The sequence below is a fragment of the Leuciscus leuciscus genome (assembly GCF_965113295.1).
Source record: "Leuciscus leuciscus genome assembly, chromosome: 15".
NCBI lineage: Eukaryota > Metazoa > Chordata > Actinopteri > Cypriniformes > Leuciscidae > Leuciscus > Leuciscus leuciscus.
This window is the reverse complement of record NC_138739.1, coordinates 6,878,152-6,896,658: the sequence shown is the minus strand read 5'-3', so window position 1 is coordinate 6,896,658 and position 18,507 is coordinate 6,878,152. Positions and strand designations below refer to the sequence as shown.

The window sequence follows — 18,507 nt, the reverse complement described above, 5'->3', positions numbered from 1 at the left end:
ACTTTTGATTCCTTTATCCAAAAATTATTATTTTTTTATCCAGATGCAGCTAACATGTAGGGGGACTTCACTAAAAAAGAATTTTCCTCCTACCTTATTTCCTTCCTGAGTTATTCCATGACAAATAAGAAAGATATGCAAAATCATAATAAAAATTATATATATATATACACTGTAAAAAGTGAACAGTTGGATCAACTTAAAAAAATTACTTCAATTGGTAACACCTAAAGAAATTAAGTTCTCTCAACTTAAATTATCACATTTGATCAACTTCATTTCACTAGGTTAATCACACTTATATTATTTGAGTTCATTCAATCCTATTATTTACATTAGTCTAACTTAATTTCACTGCATTCCAACTTAAATGTATTAATTTTTACTACAGTTGGATCAACTTAAAAAAAATACTTCAATTGGTAACACCTAAAAAAATTATGTTTCCTCAACTTAAATTATATTTTCTCAACTTAATTTCACTTGGTCAATCACACAAGACTCAAATTGCTTTAGAGATATTTATTACCATTAATTCATTTATACGCTAACAGTGTTTTCCATATTACAAACTTTGAGAAATCATTACAAACTGTTCATATTTGGTGTGCCAATGAAATTTCATTTACTGACACACTTTACATCCATAACAGTCTTTTTGCAAAGTTGTCTTTGCACTGCATATATTTATAAAAAGAAATATAAAAAGTGGTTATGCCCTTAAATGAGCCACCTAAAAACAATTTGAGTTTGAACCAAAAATGGTTCAAGTTGTTCCAAACCTGTATGAGTTTCTTTCTTCTGCTGAACACAAAAGAAGATGTTGAAAAATGTTGGTAACCAGACAGTTGACTGTACCCATTGACTTTCAGTCTTTTTTTTTTTTTTCTGCTGGAAGTCAATGGGTACGGTCAACTGTCTGGTTACCAACATTTTTCAACATCTTCTTTTGTGTTCAGCAGAAGAAAGAAACTCATACAGGTTTGGAACAACTTGAACCATTTTTGGGTGAACTATCCCTTTAATATATTCTTAAAATAAAACCATATAAGTGTATTTAGAAGTGCTTTAAAACAGCTTACATGTAATGCCCTAAACTGAGCCATGTTTTTATAAAAAAAAACTAAAAAACAATCACAGATCATGGAAAATGTTTTTAACAGCTTAGAGTTATAGGTAATTACCCTTTCACCAATGTAAAGGGAACCAATCAACTACAGATTCGAACAACTAGACATATGACTGAACAAATGGATAGTCTTCCAAACATAAGAACACATGAAACATCCAACTAAAACAGAGACATTCTTTCAAACACATATGCACATTCAAACATTACTGCAAGTTCACTGTAGTCTCCTGAAAAGACTTAGAAATTTTGGTGACATCTTGTGCTGATCGAGCTGCAAGAGAACTTTCTGGAATACCTCGAATGTACAGCGAAGTGGTTTTGGATAAGTCAGATTGATGTATATCATCCCGAGAAGTAAGGCACAAGCTGATGTGAACGAAGGCAGCTCATTCAGAACTTTAACACCCTTGATGACGACACCTATGTCAGCCGGTGGTTCGTGATGTTCTCCCCCCTCCTTCCGAATAACATACACCGCCATGGTGAGCTGCTCCAGCTCACCCTCGCAATCATCTTGCTGGTTCTCCTAAAGTAGTGTACATAAAAAAAAAAGTTTTTTTTTTTTTTTTTTTCATAACTACAAAACACAAATTTGTACTTTCTGAAAAACTTTGTACTTTCTGACTGGCCAAAGCGTGTGTGTGTGTGTCTGTGTCTGTGTGTATGTATATTATATATTTATATATAAATCACATAACTATACAAAAGTTCATTATTCAGATTCAAACGCTGATGTCTATGTTACCATTCAAAATAGAAGAAATCACCTTTTGAAAGTAACTGTGTGGTTCAAATAACAACTATGGCCAGCTCCTGCGTCAGCATCATACATGTGCGTCGTGCTGCTCACGTGTACAGCGTCTGCCAATACTGAGCCAGCATTCTGGTGTGGAATCCGGAAGCTCTGCGCTGAGTTTACTACATGAACAGCATAGGAGATCGACAGGAGAGAAAAGAACAAAGTCATTATTTTTGTTTTGTTTTTGCGCACAAAAAGTATTCTCGTCACTTCATAACATTAAGGTTGAACCACTCTTTCTGGGCCTTGAAAAGTGCAATGATGTTGCTGCCTATGTGTGGTTCAGATTCCGATATTTAAATTTTTGTTCTAAAGATGAACAAAGGTCTTACGGGTTTGAAAAGACATGAGGGTGAGTAAATAAATTAAAGAAATTTCATTTTTGGGTGAACTAACCCTGTAAAGGAGTAGTTCACTTCAGAACTAAAATTTCCTGATAATTTACTCACCCTCATGTCATCCAAGATATTCATGTCTTTCTTTCTTCAGTCGAAAAGAAATTACGTTTTTTGAGGAAAACGTTCCAGGATTTTTCTCCATATAGTGACTTCAACGGTTACCAACAGGTTGAAGGTCCAAATTGCAGTTTCAGTGCAGCTTCAAAGGGCTCGACACGATCCCAGTCGAGGAATAAGGGTCCTATCTAGCGAAACAATCGGTCATTTTCTACACATTTAAAAAAAAATTATATATATATATATATATAAACTTTTTAACCACAAAGGCCCGTCTTGCACTAGCTCTGCGATGCGCATCTACGACTTCAAGCAATACGTTATCACACTGGAAAGGTCATGCGGAAGTACCGATCCAGTGTTTACAAAGCAAAAGCGCAAACGCCCTTTCACAAAAAAGGTAAAACAACGATGTCAGGCGATTTTGAAGCTGGAGGAGAACATTTTATTTTTCGCCCTACCGCTGGGTCGATACTTCCACCTACGTGTCACGAATGACCTTTCCAAAGTGATTGCATAAATGTGCATCGCAGAGCTAGTGCAAGACGAGCCTTTGTGGTTAAAAAGTATATACATTTCTTTCTTTTTTTTAAAGACAGATCGTTTCACTAGATAAGACCCTTATTCCTCGACTGGGATTGTGTAGAGCCCTTTGAAGCTGCACTGAAACTGCAATTTGGACCTTCAACCTGTTGAGCCCCGGTGAAGTCCACCATATGGAGAAAAATCCTGGAATGTTTTCCTAAAAAAACAGAATTTCTTTTTAACTGAAGTAACAAAGACGAAAGACAAATTCGTTGACATGGGGGTGAGTAAATTATCAAGAAATTAATTCTAAAGTGTAGTAATCCTTTAAGAAATGCATCTGAATCAGTCATTAGTTCCATTTATAATTTAGTCTGAAAATAAAACATGCATCAACAAATCATTTATTAGCTTTACACCCTAATATATTTAATCATTCTTGATTAAAGGGACACAGTAGTTCACCCAAAAATTCTAATTTGCTGTTAATTTACAGGCGGTGACTTTTTCTTCAGTATAGCAGTTTTTTAGCTGAAACCGTAGTCCTCTGTGATTCATATAATGCAAGTCAATGGCTACAGTCACTTTGAGAGTAAAAAAATAATTCTTGCATAGACCGATCGTTTCGCTTCATAAAACCTCAATGAATTGTCAGGACCCACAGGTATTAATTTTGTTTTGCCTGTATGTTTTACAATTTTTTTTACTCTTTTTGACTTGCATTAAATAAATCACAACGGACCACAGTTTCAGAAAAAAAAAAAAAAACTTCTTTACTGTTCTACTGAAGAAAAAAAAGTCACCTACATCTTGGATGGTAAATTAACAGCATTTGTTTATTTTATGAGTGAACTATCACTTTTAAATTGTCCATTTTGATTGGGTGGTGATGACAATTTCAAATTTCTATGCTATAAAACAAGTATTTAACAATTAAATGTTACTGTTAAACATACTGTGACTAAAATAAGATTGTGTAGTTGATATTAATGTAAAACACACAGACGTACCTGATCCAAAATGTGAAAAAAAATGCAGCAGTCTTCTCACGGGTTGCTCCTCCTTTGGAACGGATTACTCCGATTAGTTGACTCATGTATACATCTAACTGTGCAAAGAACGTGTCTTCCAGTGGAACAGCCATAAGCCTATGGAACTCTGCATTGATCTGAAATCAGAAAGAAAAAAAACTGTCAACAACAATCAAACTGCACATGCAAAATTGTATTATATCAACTCAAATAATGCATTTAGCCAGTAAAACTAGAACTTTAACTTATTTTTTCAATACCTCGTAATGTCTGAAAAGCGCAGGCCACCTCGCCCTGAAATCCCTGACAAGTCAACTAAGGGTGAGTTAATGCAAATTTTAGTTGGAAAATTCTTAATGAGGATAAAATGCAAGTCAATAACATTAGATGGAATTTACTCAAACATATCCAACATTAGTAATTAATATTATCTATTATAGAATAAATTACTTAAATTAATAGAATTTACTTACCATGTAACGTTACAGCAAAGTGTCCTCCTCAGTCGTCAAATATTAAAAAAGCTTTCGGTTCTAAGGGGAGAAAATTTTTGTAAGTTAGTATTTAAGTGGTAGAAAATGGTTTGCTACAGGTCAAGTAATTAATTTGTTGTGAAAATACTACTATTTCTACAAAAAGAAATCATAATTTTCTACTAAAGAAAACCCTGACATTTTTTCCTGGATGAAGCTAGCACCGCGAGCTATAGGCAAATGAAGCTAGCGTTAAGCACAATGGGTGCGTCTCAATCAGTTCCCTAGTTCAGTAGTCAGGGCACTGATCAGGGAATCAGTCAATGGGCTGACTCCCTAATCAGTGCCCTGATTGCTTAACTAGGGAGCTGATTGAGACGCACCCAATGACTTTCATCATCTTATTTCTGGGCGAAAAAATTTATCGATGAATAAATCAGAGCTAACGTTTTCAAAGACAAATAAAAGAACAGACAAACATTACTTTAAAAGCATAACTTACTCAATATTTTACTGCAGGAAATCAAATTCGAGCATTTTATCCCGCTCCCCGAGCACTTCCCGCCCAAAGCATTTCCAATATCACGCGCGGCACAGACGGTTATGGAGGCAGATGGGAGTTTTACTTACTCAAACATGTTCTGAGGGCAGAAAGGAAAATTATTGGTTTACAGCTTCAACCAATGAAACTGAAGCAAGGGCGGGGTTTAGACGTTTGAATTTGAGATGCGCTGCGGAGGGATTTCTTGAAGAATAGTCGGAATAAAAGACATGTTCGTGGGAGAACGCATTTATTGCAAGGTAAGTGAATTTACAACTATATTGTGTTACAATTCAACATCCTCTAATGTTTACTAAGATAATAAGCGAACATTTAAAAATGCACAGAACTAATCATCGTCTAAATATCGTATTGTATGCATTTTGATTTGACTGTTTCATCAGTCGACCAAAACAAAGCTGCTTATGGGGTAACTGGTGTAAAACATGCTTTTCCAATGCTACCTCGCTGTCTGTTAAATTGATATGCGAGAACAGAACTCGTTCAAATTTTCCGCGATATTTCAACGGTCAAAATGATACATCTCCCGCGATCGCGCTGCTCTCAGGGCAGGAGTAACGTTACTCGATAGATTCAAATTGCTGTTATTTTTAGTGTATTACGAGCTCTCAGGGCAGGAGTATAGATTCAAATTGCTGTTATTTTTAGTGTATTACGAGCTCTCAGGGCAGAAGTATAGATTCAAATTGCTGTTATTTTAGTGTATTACGCGCTGCTCTCAGGGCAGGAGTACTCAATAGATTCAAATTGCTGTTATTTTTAGTGTATTACACGCTGCTCTCAGGGCAGGAGTACTCAATAGATTCAAATCACTTTTATTTTAGTGTATTACGCGCTGCTCTCAGGGCAGGAGTACTCAATAGATTCAAATCACTTTTATTTTAGTGTATTACGCGCTGCTCTCAGGGCAGGAGTACTCAATAGATTCAAATCACTTTTATTTTAGTGTATTACGTGCTGCTCTCAGGGCAGGAGTACTCAATAGATTCAAATCACTTTTATTTTAGTGTATTACGAGCTGCTCTCAGGGCAGGAGTATAGATTCAAATTGCTGTTATTTTAGTGCATTACGCGCTGCTCTCAGGGCAGGAGTACTCAATAGATTCAAATCACTTTTATTTTAGTGTATTACGCGCTGCTCTCAGGGCAGGAGTATAGATTCAAATTGCTGTTATTTTAGTGTATTACGCTCTGCTCTCAGGGCAGGAGTACTCAATAGATTTAAATTGCTATTATTTTAGTGTATTACGAGCTCTCAGGGCAGGAGTATAGATTCAAATTGCTGTTATTTTAGTGTATTACGCGCTGCTCTCAGGGCAGGAGTACTCAATAGATTCAAATCACTTTTATTTTAGTGTTTTACGCGCTGCTCTCGGCAGGATTACTCAATAGATTCAAATCGCTGTTATTTTAGTGTATTACGCGCTGCTCTCAGGGCAGGAGTACTCAATAGATTCAAATCACTTTTATTTTAGTGTATTACGCGCTGCTCTCAGGGCAGGAGTACTCAATAGATTCAAATCGCTGTTATTTTAGTGTATTACGCGCTGCTCTCAGGGCAGGAGTACTCAATAGATTCAAATCACAGTTATTTTTAGTGTATTACGCGCTGCTCTCAGGGCAGGAGAACTCAATAGATTCAAATCGCTGTTATTTTTAGTGTATTACGCGCTGCTCTCAGGGCAGGAGAACTCAATAGATTCAAATCGCTGTTATTTTTAGTGTATTACGCGCTGCTCTCAGGGCAGGAGTACTCAATAGATTCACATCGCTGTTATTTTTAGTGTATTACGCGCTGCTCTCAGGGCAGGAGTACTCAATAGATTCAAATCGCTGTTATTTTTAGTGTATTACGCGCTGCTCTCAGGGCAGGAGTACTCAATAGTAGGGCTGCAGCTATCGATTCTTTTTGTAATCGATTAATCTAGCACTTAATCGATCGATTAATCGAGTAATCGGATAAAACAAATTTGTGTGTTTTTAAACAACCAAAACAAATAATGCATAACGAAAATGAGGTATTTATTCCAACTCCAACATTTGGCTCCAAAACTAAGCCTATTTATTGCAATCTTGACCCATTTAGTGTTTATAAGTGCCAGTGCCAACAATTATATAACAAGACAGTTAAGTCAACTTACTGTAAAACATGTATAACATGTAAAACTATCAATACAAACTTAAATAGTAAAGGCCATTTGGCCTTAGTTTTGTCTTCTTAATACAACATTACAAAAAAAGGATTGCACCTTCTGCAAATTACCCACTGGAGAACAAAAATAAATGAAATGAATATAAAATATCAAGCCCAACAGGTACACAATGTATACAATTTATAAAAAAAAATAAGTGTAGCTTTGAAAAGGGGAATGTTTTATTGCAAATATGCATTTTGTTAAATAGAAAAAGAACAGCATTTTGTTTTTCACTTAGGCTAGTTTAAGTATATTATCACGTTTTGTAGTATTATATTTTTTTTGTTAATTGAAAATGTTCTATGCTCAATTACTTTGGTAGCTGATTATGTCTTCCCCAAAAGTACGAGTGGATTGGAGAGGCTGGGGAGTTTCATTTTTTGTTGTTGTCTGTAACTATTTGGCAGACGTGACAGACTACAAACAAGGTCTCGCAAAGACTGCAATACAATATTTGTTCCTCCATCACGTCCCGGTGTATACAGTGAATGCATGCTGAAATTATTGTTGCGTGGCTACATAAAAGTTTAAGCATATGCATTGCCGCAATTGGTCTGACTGGCGCGTGTGAGAGACGAGGGTGCGTGTGTGTGTGTGAAGCGGTTCTTTTTTTAGGCTATACTCTCTTGCAATTGAAAGTGAATACGTTTACTACTTAAAAACATCAAAGCTAAACATCATATCTAGTCAAACCGCATCACGACATCATCACTACAAATACAGTATGGGATTAAAATCAGTGAACATCAATGTATAGGCTTAAAGGCCTATACATCAATGTATAGGCTTAAAGGCACGGGCGGAAATATTGGCGCTGGGTCAAAAAAAAATGCGGGACAGAATCGTTACCTTGTTTCAGCGACGCTGGAAGGAAGCGATCCCAAACTTTAGACATTCTCTGCCGTTTATGGACATCTTTACTCTCCGCCATCGCGCCAACTAAATTCAAAATGTATCACGCGCTATGGTGTGCTTCCTGAACACTGAACAACGGTCCGTGTGAAATCAGATATTACGCGTATAGTGCGCGTCATAGGAATTTAACGAGGCTTCGAGGCAGAGTTTTTGCCTCGAGGAATTTTTGTAATCGAGTAAATCGAGTAACTCGATGAATCGTTTCAGCCCTACTCAATAGATTCAAATCGCTGTTATTTTTAGTGTATTACGAGCTGCTCTCAGGGCAGGAGAACTCAATAGATTCAAATCACTTTTATTTTAGTGTATTACGCGCTGCTCTCAGGGCAGGTGTACTCAAATAGATTAATTCGCTTTTATTTTTGTGTATTACGCGCTGCTCTCAGGGCAGGAGTACTCAATAGATTCAAATCACTTTTATTTTAGTGTATTACGCGCTGCTCTCAGGGCAGGAGAACTCAATAGATTCAAATCGCTGTTATTTTTTGTGTATTACGCGCTGCTCTCAGGGCAGGAGAACTCAATAGATTCAAATCACTTTTATTTTTGTGTATTACGCGCTGCTCTCAGGGCAGGAGTACTCAATAGATTCAAATCACTTTTATTTTAGTGTATTACGTGCTGCTCTCAGGGCAGGAGTACTCAATATATTCAAATTGCTGTTATTTTTAGTGTATTACGCGCTGCTCTCAGGGCAGGAGTACTTAATAGATTCAAATCACTTTTATTTTAGTGTATTACGCGCTGCTCTCAGGGCAGGAGTACTCAATAGATTCAAATCGCTGTTATTTTTAGTGTATTACGCGCTGCTCTCAGGGCAGGAGTACTCAATAGATTCAAATTGCTATTATTTTAGTGTATTACGAGCTCTCAGGGCAGGAGTATAGATTCAAATTGCTGTTATTTTAGTGTATTACGCGCTGCTCTCAGGGCAGGAGTACTCAATAGATTCAAATCACTTTTATTTTAGTGTTTTACGCGCTGCTCTCGGCAGGATTACTCAATAGATTCAAATCGCTGTTATTTTAGTGTATTACGCGCTGCTCTCAGGGCAGGAGTACTCAATAGATTCAAATCACTTTTATTTTAGTGTATTACGCGCTGCTCTCAGGGCAGGAGTACTCAATAGATTCAAATCGCTGTTATTTTAGTGTATTACGCGCTGCTCTCAGGGCAGGAGTACTCAATAGATTCAAATCACAGTTATTTTTAGTGTATTACGCGCTGCTCTCAGGGCAGGAGAACTCAATAGATTCAAATCGCTGTTATTTTTTGTGTATTACGCGCTGCTCTCAGGGCAGGAGTACTCAATAGATTCACATCGCTGTTATTTTTAGTGTATTACGCGCTGCTCTCAGGGCAGGAGAACTCAATAGATTCAAATCGCTGTTATTTTTAGTGTATTACGCGCTGCTCTCAGGGCAGGAGTACTCAATAGATTCACATCGCTGTTATTTTTAGTGTATTACGCGCTGCTCTCAGGGCAGGAGTACTCAATAGATTCAAATCGCTGTTATTTTTAGTGTATTACGCGCTGCTCTCAGGGCAGGAGTACTCAATAGATTCAAATCGCTGTTATTTTTAGTGTATTACGAGCTGCTCTCAGGGCAGGAGAACTCAATAGATTCAAATCACTTTTATTTTAGTGTATTACGCGCTGCTCTCAGGGCAGGTGTACTCAAATAGATTAATTCGCTTTTATTTTTGTGTATTACGCGCTGCTCTCAGGGCAGGAGTACTCAATAGATTCAAATCACTTTTATTTTAGTGTATTACGCGCTGCTCTCAGGGCAGGAGAACTCAATAGATTCAAATCGCTGTTATTTTTTGTGTATTACGCGCTGCTCTCAGGGCAGGAGAACTCAATAGATTCAAATCACTTTTATTTTAGTGTATTACGCGCTGCTCTCAGGGCAGGAGTACTCAATAGATTCAAATCACTTTTATTTTAGTGTATTACGTGCTGCTCTCAGGGCAGGAGTACTCAATATATTCAAATTGCTGTTATTTTTAGTGTATTACGCGCTGCTCTCAGGGCAGGAGTACTTAATAGATTCAAATCACTTTTATTTTAGTGTATTACGCGCTGCTCTCAGGGCAGGAGTACTCAATAGATTCAAATCGCTGTTATTTTAGTGTATTACGCGCTGCTCTCAGGGCAGGAGTACTCAATAGATTCAAATCGCTGTTATTTTAGTGTATTACGCGCTGCTCTCAGGGCAGGAGTACTCAATAGATTCAAATCGCTGTTATTTTAGTGTATTACGTGCTGCTCTCAGGGCAGGAGAACTCAATAGATTCAAATCGCTGTTATTTTAGTGTATTACGCGCTGCTCTCAGGGCAGGTGTACTCAATAGATTCAAATCGCTGTTTTTTTTGTGTATTATGCGCTGCTCTCAGGGCAGGAGTACTCAATAGATTCAAATCACTTTTATTTTAGTGTATTACGCGCTGCTCTCAGGGCAGGAGTACTCAATAGATTCAAATCGCTGTTATTTTAGTGTATTACGCGCTGCTCTCAGGGCAGGTGTACTCAAATAGATTAATTCGCTTTTATTTTAGTGTATTACGTGCTGCTCTCAGGGCAGGAGAACTCAATAGATTCAAATCGCTGTTATTTTTTGTGTATTACGCGCTGCTCTCAGGGCAGGAGAACTCAATAGATTCAAATCACTTTTATTTTAGTGTATTACGCGCTGCTCTCAGGGCAGGTGTACTCAAATAGATTAATTCGCTTTTATTTTTGTGTATTACGCGCTGCTCTCAGGGCAGGAGTACTCAATAGATTCAAATCACTTTTATTTTAGTGTATTACGTGCTGCTCTCAGGGCAGGAGTACTCAATATATTCAAATTGCTGTTATTTTTAGTGTATTACGCGCTGCTCTCAGGGCAGGAGTACTCAATAGATTCAAATCACTTTTATTTTAGTGTATTACGCGCTGCTCTCAGGGCAGGAGTACTCAATAGATTCAAATCGCTGTTATTTTAGTGTATTACGTGCTGCTCTCAGGGCAGGAGTACTCCGATTCAATTTGACTTCAACATGCACTAACTGTGATAAGCACAATATAACTGTGTCTTTAGTGCTGTTTTGAGGGCATTATAAATGTATTTTAGCTTAAAGATCTTAAGATTTTTACAAGTAATTTTATTTGTTTACATTGGTTCCACGTTACAATAAGGTTTCATTAATGTCCCTTGCACCAAGTTTACTCTACAAAAGAAATAGTCCAGGAAATATTTTAAAATGAGGATGAAACTGAAGCTTTCAGGTGAAATACATTTTACATTTTGTTTTTTTATGACCATCAGCTTACATTGAAACCAACATCTTGTAATTCATTTGCAGGAAGACCTACAGATCTGGAGAATTTAAGGAGGAACTGACAGACATTTGACCAGGCGACCCGTAGCGTTGGGCCTGGTTTAACAGGAAGCCCATTCAAGTTCAATGACACCCGTCTAAAATAAAAATAATAAAGCAATTAAAAACCTCTAAGAATAATGATATGAGCTAGTTAAAAGTACAACAGTTTAATGATAGGCTACATCTTTGCTCTGCATTTTTTTGTGATATGTTTGTTTTATACATTTAATTCACTGTAAAAATGTTTTGTAATACTATAAAAAAGGAAAGTCATAATTATGCTTGAATTGGTTATTTTGCACAATTGGACCAAAAGACCGTTCAATAAAAATATAATTAGTAAACTAGTTATTTACAATCAATTTTTGTTCAGTCATTAAATGAAATCAAAATTCCATAATTTTGTAAGGATTGATTTCCTACAGGGGTTCAGGCTGCTAGACTGCCGAATAACTAAAGAAACGTTATCAGTAAGATGGTGGAAAACTGTAGATTTCTTGTCCATTACCACCCACTGCTACTTATATCAACAATGGAAATAAGTTGTTACAAGTAGTAGTTACAAGTAGTTACAAGTTGTAACAACAGCTAAATATGTGGCAGATTGCTGCTATAGAGTGACAATATTGTTTTGCAATAGGTAGCACTTCAAAGTCAATAACTAATCAAAACTAGTTGGCACATTATATGTAATTGAAAGGGTTTAATGACACTATATATGGTTACACTTAAAGTTACAAAATAGATGTGATGATAAAAACTTATCCCATCCCAAAATACCATTAATTGTACCCCCCATATATGTAAAGTGTTACCTGAGAGATATAAAGAGAGGGAGAGGGTGTAGAAAGAGACAAAGAAAGAGAGCCAGAGAATAAAAGGGACAGAGAAACTGTTATAATCTTTGATGCCTTCCTTGACCATGTGTCTGTAACCCAAATGTGAGACGTTCAAATCGACTCATCAGAAAATTACAATTTCCCCCATTGTAAAAGGTGTGACAATTCGTAGACCCCCGAAGTACACACATTTTGACCTACAGGCCTTGAGCACTATCAGCACCTCTGCCTTTAGGAATTCCAAATGGTACCCTGGGGTAAGAAAGGGGAATTGAAACAGTAAAAGAAAATGTTTTTGTTCATTTTCAAATATCTTTAATTATTTTCAATCTTACATGCATCCAGGCCTTAATCATAGACTGGGTAGCATCAGGCATCTTCAGTGTTGGCTCCTTTTATTCATCCAGTTTCTGCCAGCTCTTTCAGGTAACTGAAGAATGAGATACAAGAACAAGTTAAGGTAACACTTTACTTGAAGGGGTGTGCATAAGACTGACATGACAACGTCATAATCATGACATGACACATGTCATGAATATGAAGGAGGTTTTATGCATGTTTATGACAAATGTCATTAAGTGTCATTCGCTCAATTATGACATTTTTAATGCAAATATGACATTGTGTGAGATGTCTTTGTTATGGCAACTTACTAAACTTTACTAAGACAACACAACCTGTCATAAATATGTCATAAACATGACATAGCAGATTAATTATCAAACTTAAGAAACCACTTCGCTTTATGGGTTAACATTTCATGTGGTTGGTTTTGACATTGGCTGTCATGAAGCCATTATAACATTTTAATGACAAATTAAATTTGTACCACTGTAGTTGAGGTCAAGAAAAACATTCATGACACAGTTATAATGGCCTCATGACAGCCAATGTCAAAACCAACCACCTGAAAGTTTAATGAAATGTTAACCCATAAAGCTAAGTGGTTTCTTAATTTTAATAGTTAATCTGCTAGGCTATGTCATGTTTATGACAATTTATGTTGTCTTGGTAATGTCAAGTTGTCATGACAAAGACATTGACAGGTTATGATGTATTGGTTTATGTCAAGTTGTCATAACAAAGACATCTCAAACAATGTCATATTTGCATTAAAAATGTCATAATTGAGCGAATGACACTTAATGACAGTTGTCATAAACATGCATAAGACCTCCTTCATTTATGACCTCTGCCATGTCATGATTATGAAGGTGTCATGTCAGTCTTATGCACACCCCTTCAAGTAAAGTGTTACCCAAGTTAATAATAGACCAAAAAGAAATGGTCTACTTATGTAACAACAAAATGATTCAAAATAATCAAATATACCCTTAAAAATGTGTAGGGCTATAGATTTACTAGACTATAAAACCAGCAAAAATATAAAAAGGAAAAAAAGAGTATTTTGTACTGTAGCCTATATTTTGGTATTGTGGGACAACTTTGCTTTAGTTTTACAAAAGTGATGCCCTGAAGAATGCCCTGGGAGCTGACAGCCATTTTTACTGAATATTTTTATGAGTGATGTTTTTTTTGTTTTTTTTTTGAATTGACAATGATTAGTTATAGAGAAAAATATAATTATTCTAGAACTGACCTTAGTGTATCAAATTATTAGAGCACATAGTATCATTACTACTGTATATTCCTGCAATACAGGAATATTACAGGACTTCATTTCTAGGAAAATGCAAAGCAATTAGAATCTCTGGAGTACTCCTTCCCTGACAGCTTGGAGTATTGCGCTAAAAGAACAGCGATTTGAATCTATTGAGTACTCCTGCCCTGAGAGCAGCGCGTAATACACTAAAATAACAGCGATTTGAATCTATTGAGTACTCCTGCCCTGAGAGCAGCGCGTAATACACTAAAATAACAGCGATTTGAATCTATTGAGTACTCCTGCCCTGAGAGCAGCGCGTAATACACTAAAAATAACAGCAATTTGAATCTATTGAGTACTCCTGCCCTGAGAGCAGTGCGTAATACACTAAAAATAAAAGCGATTTGAATCTATACTCCTGCCCTGAGAGCAGTGCGTAATACACTAAAATAACAGCGATTTGAATCTATTGAGTACTCCTGCCCTGAGAGCAGTGCGTAATACACTAAAAATAAAAGCGATTTGAATCTATACTCCTGCCCTGAGAGCAGCACATAATACACTAAAATAACAGCGATTTGAATCTATTGAGTACTCCTGCCCTGAGAGCAGCGCGTAATACACTAAAATAAAAGCGAATGAATCTATTGAGTACTCCTGCCCTGAAAGCAGCGCGTAATACACTAAAATAACAGCGATTTGAATCTATTGAGTACTCCTGCCCTGAGAGCAGCTCGTAATACACTAAAATAAAAGGGATTTGAGAGTACTCCTGCCCTGAGAGCAGCGCGTAATACACTAAAAGAACAGCGATTTGAATCTATTGAGTACTCCTGCCCTGAGAGCAGCGCGTAATACACTAAAATAAAAGGGATTTGAGAGTACTCCTGCCCTGAGAGCAGCGCGTAATACACTAAAATAAAAGGGATTTGAGAGTACTCCTGCCCTGAGAGCAGCGCGTAATACACTAAAAGAACAGCGATTTGAATCTATTGAGTACTCCTGCCCTGAGAGCAGCGCGTAATACACTAAAAATAACAGCGATTTGAATCTATTGAGTACTCCTGCCCTGAGAGCAGCGCGTAATACACTAAAATAAAAGGGATTTGAGAGTACTCCTGCCCTGAGAGCAGCGCGTAATACACTAAAATAACAGCGATTTGAATCTATTGAGTACTCCTGCCCTGAGAGCAGCACGTAATACACTAAAATAACTGCGATTTGAATCTATTTAGTACTCCTGCCCTGAGAGCAGCACGTAATACACTAAAAATAACAGCGATTTGAATCTATTGAGTACTCCTGCACTGAGAGCAGCGCGTAATACACTAAAATAACAGCGATTTTAATCTATTGAGTACTCCTGCCCTGAGAGCAGCGCGTAATACACTAAAAATAACAGCGATTTGAATCTATTGAGTACTCCTGCCCTGAGAGCAACGCGTAATACACTAAAATAAAAGTGAATGAATCTATTGAGTACTCCTGCCCTGAGAGCAGCACGTAATACACAAAAATAAAATCGATTTGAATCTATTAAGTACTCCTGCCCTGAGAGCAGCGCGTAATACACTAAAAATAACAGCGATTTGAATCTATTGAGTACTCCTGCCCTGAGAGCAGCTCGTAATGCACTAAAATAACAGCGATTTGAATCTATTGAGTACTCCTGCCCTGAGAGCAGCGCGTAATACACTAAAAATAACAGCAATTTGAATCTATTGAGTACTCCTGCCCTGAGAGCAGCACGTAATACACTAAAAATAACAGTGATTTGAATCTATTGAGTACTCCTGCCCTGAGAGCAGCGCGTAATACACTAAAATAACAGCGATTTTAATCTATTGAGTACTCCTGCCCTGAGAGCAGCGCGTAATACACTAAAAATAACAGCGATTTGAATCTATTGAGTACTCCTGCCCTGAGAGCAGCGCGTAATACACTAAAATAAAAGTGAATGAATCTATTGAGTACTCCTGCCCTGAGAGCAGCGCGTAATACACAAAAATAAAAGCGATTTGAATCTATTAAGTACTCCTGCCCTGAGAGCAGCGCGTAATACACTAAAAATAACAGCGATTTGAATCTATTGAGTACTCCTGCCCTGAGAGCAGCTCGTAATGCACTAAAATAACAGCGATTTGAATCTATTGAGTACTCCTGCCCTGAGAGCAGCGCGTAATACACTAAAAATAACAGCGATTTGAATCTATTGAGTACTCCTGCCCTGAGAGCAGCGCGTAATACACTAAAAAAAAACAGCAATTTGAATCTATTGAGTACTCCTGCCCTGAGAGCAGCGCGTAATACACTAAAAATAACAGCGATTTGAATCTATACTCCTGCCCTGAGAGCAGTGCGTAATACACTAAAATAACAGCGATTTGAATCTATTGAGTACTCCTGCCCTGAGAGCAGCGCGTAATACACTAAAATAAAAGGGATTTGAGAGTACTCCTGCCCTGAGAGCAGCGCGTAATACACTAAAATAAAAGGGATTTGAGAGTACTCCTGCCCTGAGAGCAGCGCGTAATACACTAAAAGAACAGCGATTTGAATCTATTGAGTACTCCTGCCCTGAGAGCAGCGCGTAATACACTAAAAATAACAGCGATTTGAATCTATTGAGTACTCCTGCCCTGAGAGCAGCGCGTAATACACTAAAATAAAAGGGATTTGAGAGTACTCCTGCCCTGAGAGCAGCGCGTAATACACAAAAAGAACAGCGATTTGAATCTATTGAGTACTCCTGCCCTGAGAGCAGCACATAATACACTAAAATAACAGCGATTTGAATCTATTGAGTACTCCTGCCCTGAGAGCAGCGCGTAATACACTAAAATAAAAGCGAATGAATCTATTGAGTACTCCTGCCCTGAAAGCAGCGCGTAATACACTAAAATAACAGCGATTTGAATCTATTGAGTACTCCTGCCCTGAGAGCAGCTCGTAATACACTAAAATAACAGCGATTTGAATCTATTGAGTACTCCTGCCCTGAGAGCAGCGCGTAATACACTAAAATAACAGCGATTTGAATCTATTGAGTACTCCAGCCCTGAGAGCAGCTCGTAATACACTAAAATAACAGCGATTTGAATCTATTGAGTACTCCAGCCCTGAGAGCAGCTCGTAATACACTAAAATAACAGCGATTTGAATCTATTGAGTACTCCAGCCCTGAGAGCAGCTCGTAATACACTAAAATAACAGCGATTTGAATCTATTGAGTACTCCTGCCCTGAGAGCAGCTCGTAATGCACTAAAATAACAGCGATTTGAATCTATTGAGTACTCCTGCCCTGAGAGCAGCGCGTAATACACTAAAATAACAGCGATTTTAATCTATTGAGTACTCCTGCCCTGAGAGCAGCGCGTAATACACTAAAAATAACAGCGATTTGAATCTATTGAGTACTCCTGCCCTGAGAGCAGCGCGTAATACACTAAAATAAAAGTGAATGAATCTATTGAGTACTCCTGCCCTGAGAGCAGCGCGTAATACACTAAAAATAACAGCAATTTGAATCTATTGAGTACTCCTGCCCTGAGAGCAGCACGTAATACACTAAAAATAACAGTGATTTGAATCTATTGAGTACTCCTGCCCTGAGAGCAGCGCGTAATACACTAAAATAACAGCGATTTTAATCTATTGAGTACTCCTGCCCTGAGAGCAGCGCGTAATACACTAAAAATAACAGCGATTTTAATCTATTGAGTACTCCTGCCCTGAGAGCAGCGCGTAATACACTAAAATAAAAGTGAATGAATCTATTGAGTACTCCTGCCCTGAGAGCAGCACGTAATACACAAAAATAAAAGCGATTTGAATCTATTAAGTACTCCTGCCCTGAGAGCAGCGCGTAATACACTAAAAATAACAGCGATTTGAATCTATTGAGTACTCCTGCCCTGAGAGCAGCTCGTAATGCACTAAAATAACAGCGATTTGAATCTATTGAGTACTCCTGCCCTGAGAGCAGCGCGTAATACACTAAAATAACAGCGATTTTAATCTATTGAGTACTCCTGCCCTGAGAGCAGCGCGTAATACACTAAAAATAACAGCGATTTGAATCTATTGAGTACTCCTGCCCTGAGAGCAGCGCGTAATACACTAAAATAAAAGTGAATGAATCTATTGAGTACTCCTGCCCTGAGAGCAGCACGTAATACACAAAAATAAAAGCGATTTGAATCTATTAAGTACTCCTGCCCTGAGAGCAGCGCGTAATACACTAAAAATAACAGCGATTTTAATCTATTGAGTACTCCTGCCCTGAGAGCAGCTCGTAATGCACTAAAATAACAGCGATTTGAATCTATTGAGTACTCCTGCCCTGAGAGCAGCGCGTAATACACTAAAATAACAGCGATTTTAATCTATTGAGTACTCCTGCCCTGAGAGCAGCGCGTAATACACTAAAAATAACAGCGATTTGAATCTATTGAGTACTCCTGCCCTGAGAGCAGCGCGTAATACACTAAAATAAAAGTGAATGAATCTATTGAGTACTCCTGCCCTGAGAGCAGCACGTAATACACAAAAATAAAAGCGATTTGAATCTATTAAGTACTCCTGCCCTGAGAGCAGCGCGTAAT

At 37.6% G+C, this 18,507-nt stretch overlaps 1 protein-coding gene and 2 long non-coding RNA genes across 4 annotated transcripts in view; 1 reads left to right on the top strand and 2 right to left on the bottom strand.

The window, feature by feature from the left end:
• LOC309474951 (uncharacterized protein) overlaps nucleotides 1-18,507 on the top strand; it is a gene marked incomplete at both ends in the record, with an annotated part of 355,810 nt that overhangs the window by 66,694 nt on the left and 270,609 nt on the right. The gene's annotated exons all lie outside the window — the stretch shown is intronic.
• Nucleotides 508-5,017, bottom strand: LOC309476397. Of its 2 annotated transcripts, none has more exons than XR_014198103.1 (5): nucleotides 4,416-5,017; nucleotides 4,203-4,257; nucleotides 3,922-4,079; nucleotides 1,900-2,050; nucleotides 508-1,658 (listed from the first exon to the last, which is right to left on the bottom strand). It is a non-coding gene; the product is annotated as an uncharacterized lncRNA (long non-coding RNA). The 2 variants fall into 2 exon arrangements; XR_014198104.1 differs by having other exon boundaries at nucleotides 4,203-4,245.
• The window catches only part of LOC309476450, a 115,940-nt gene continuing 104,286 nt past the window's right edge, over nucleotides 6,854-18,507 (bottom strand). Inside the window, exons 2-3 of the long non-coding RNA XR_014198161.1 lie at nucleotides 7,970-8,296; nucleotides 6,854-7,939 (exon numbers count right to left, since the gene is read on the bottom strand). This is a non-coding gene — a long non-coding RNA (uncharacterized lncRNA). The remainder of the gene's footprint in view (nucleotides 7,940-7,969; nucleotides 8,297-18,507) is intronic.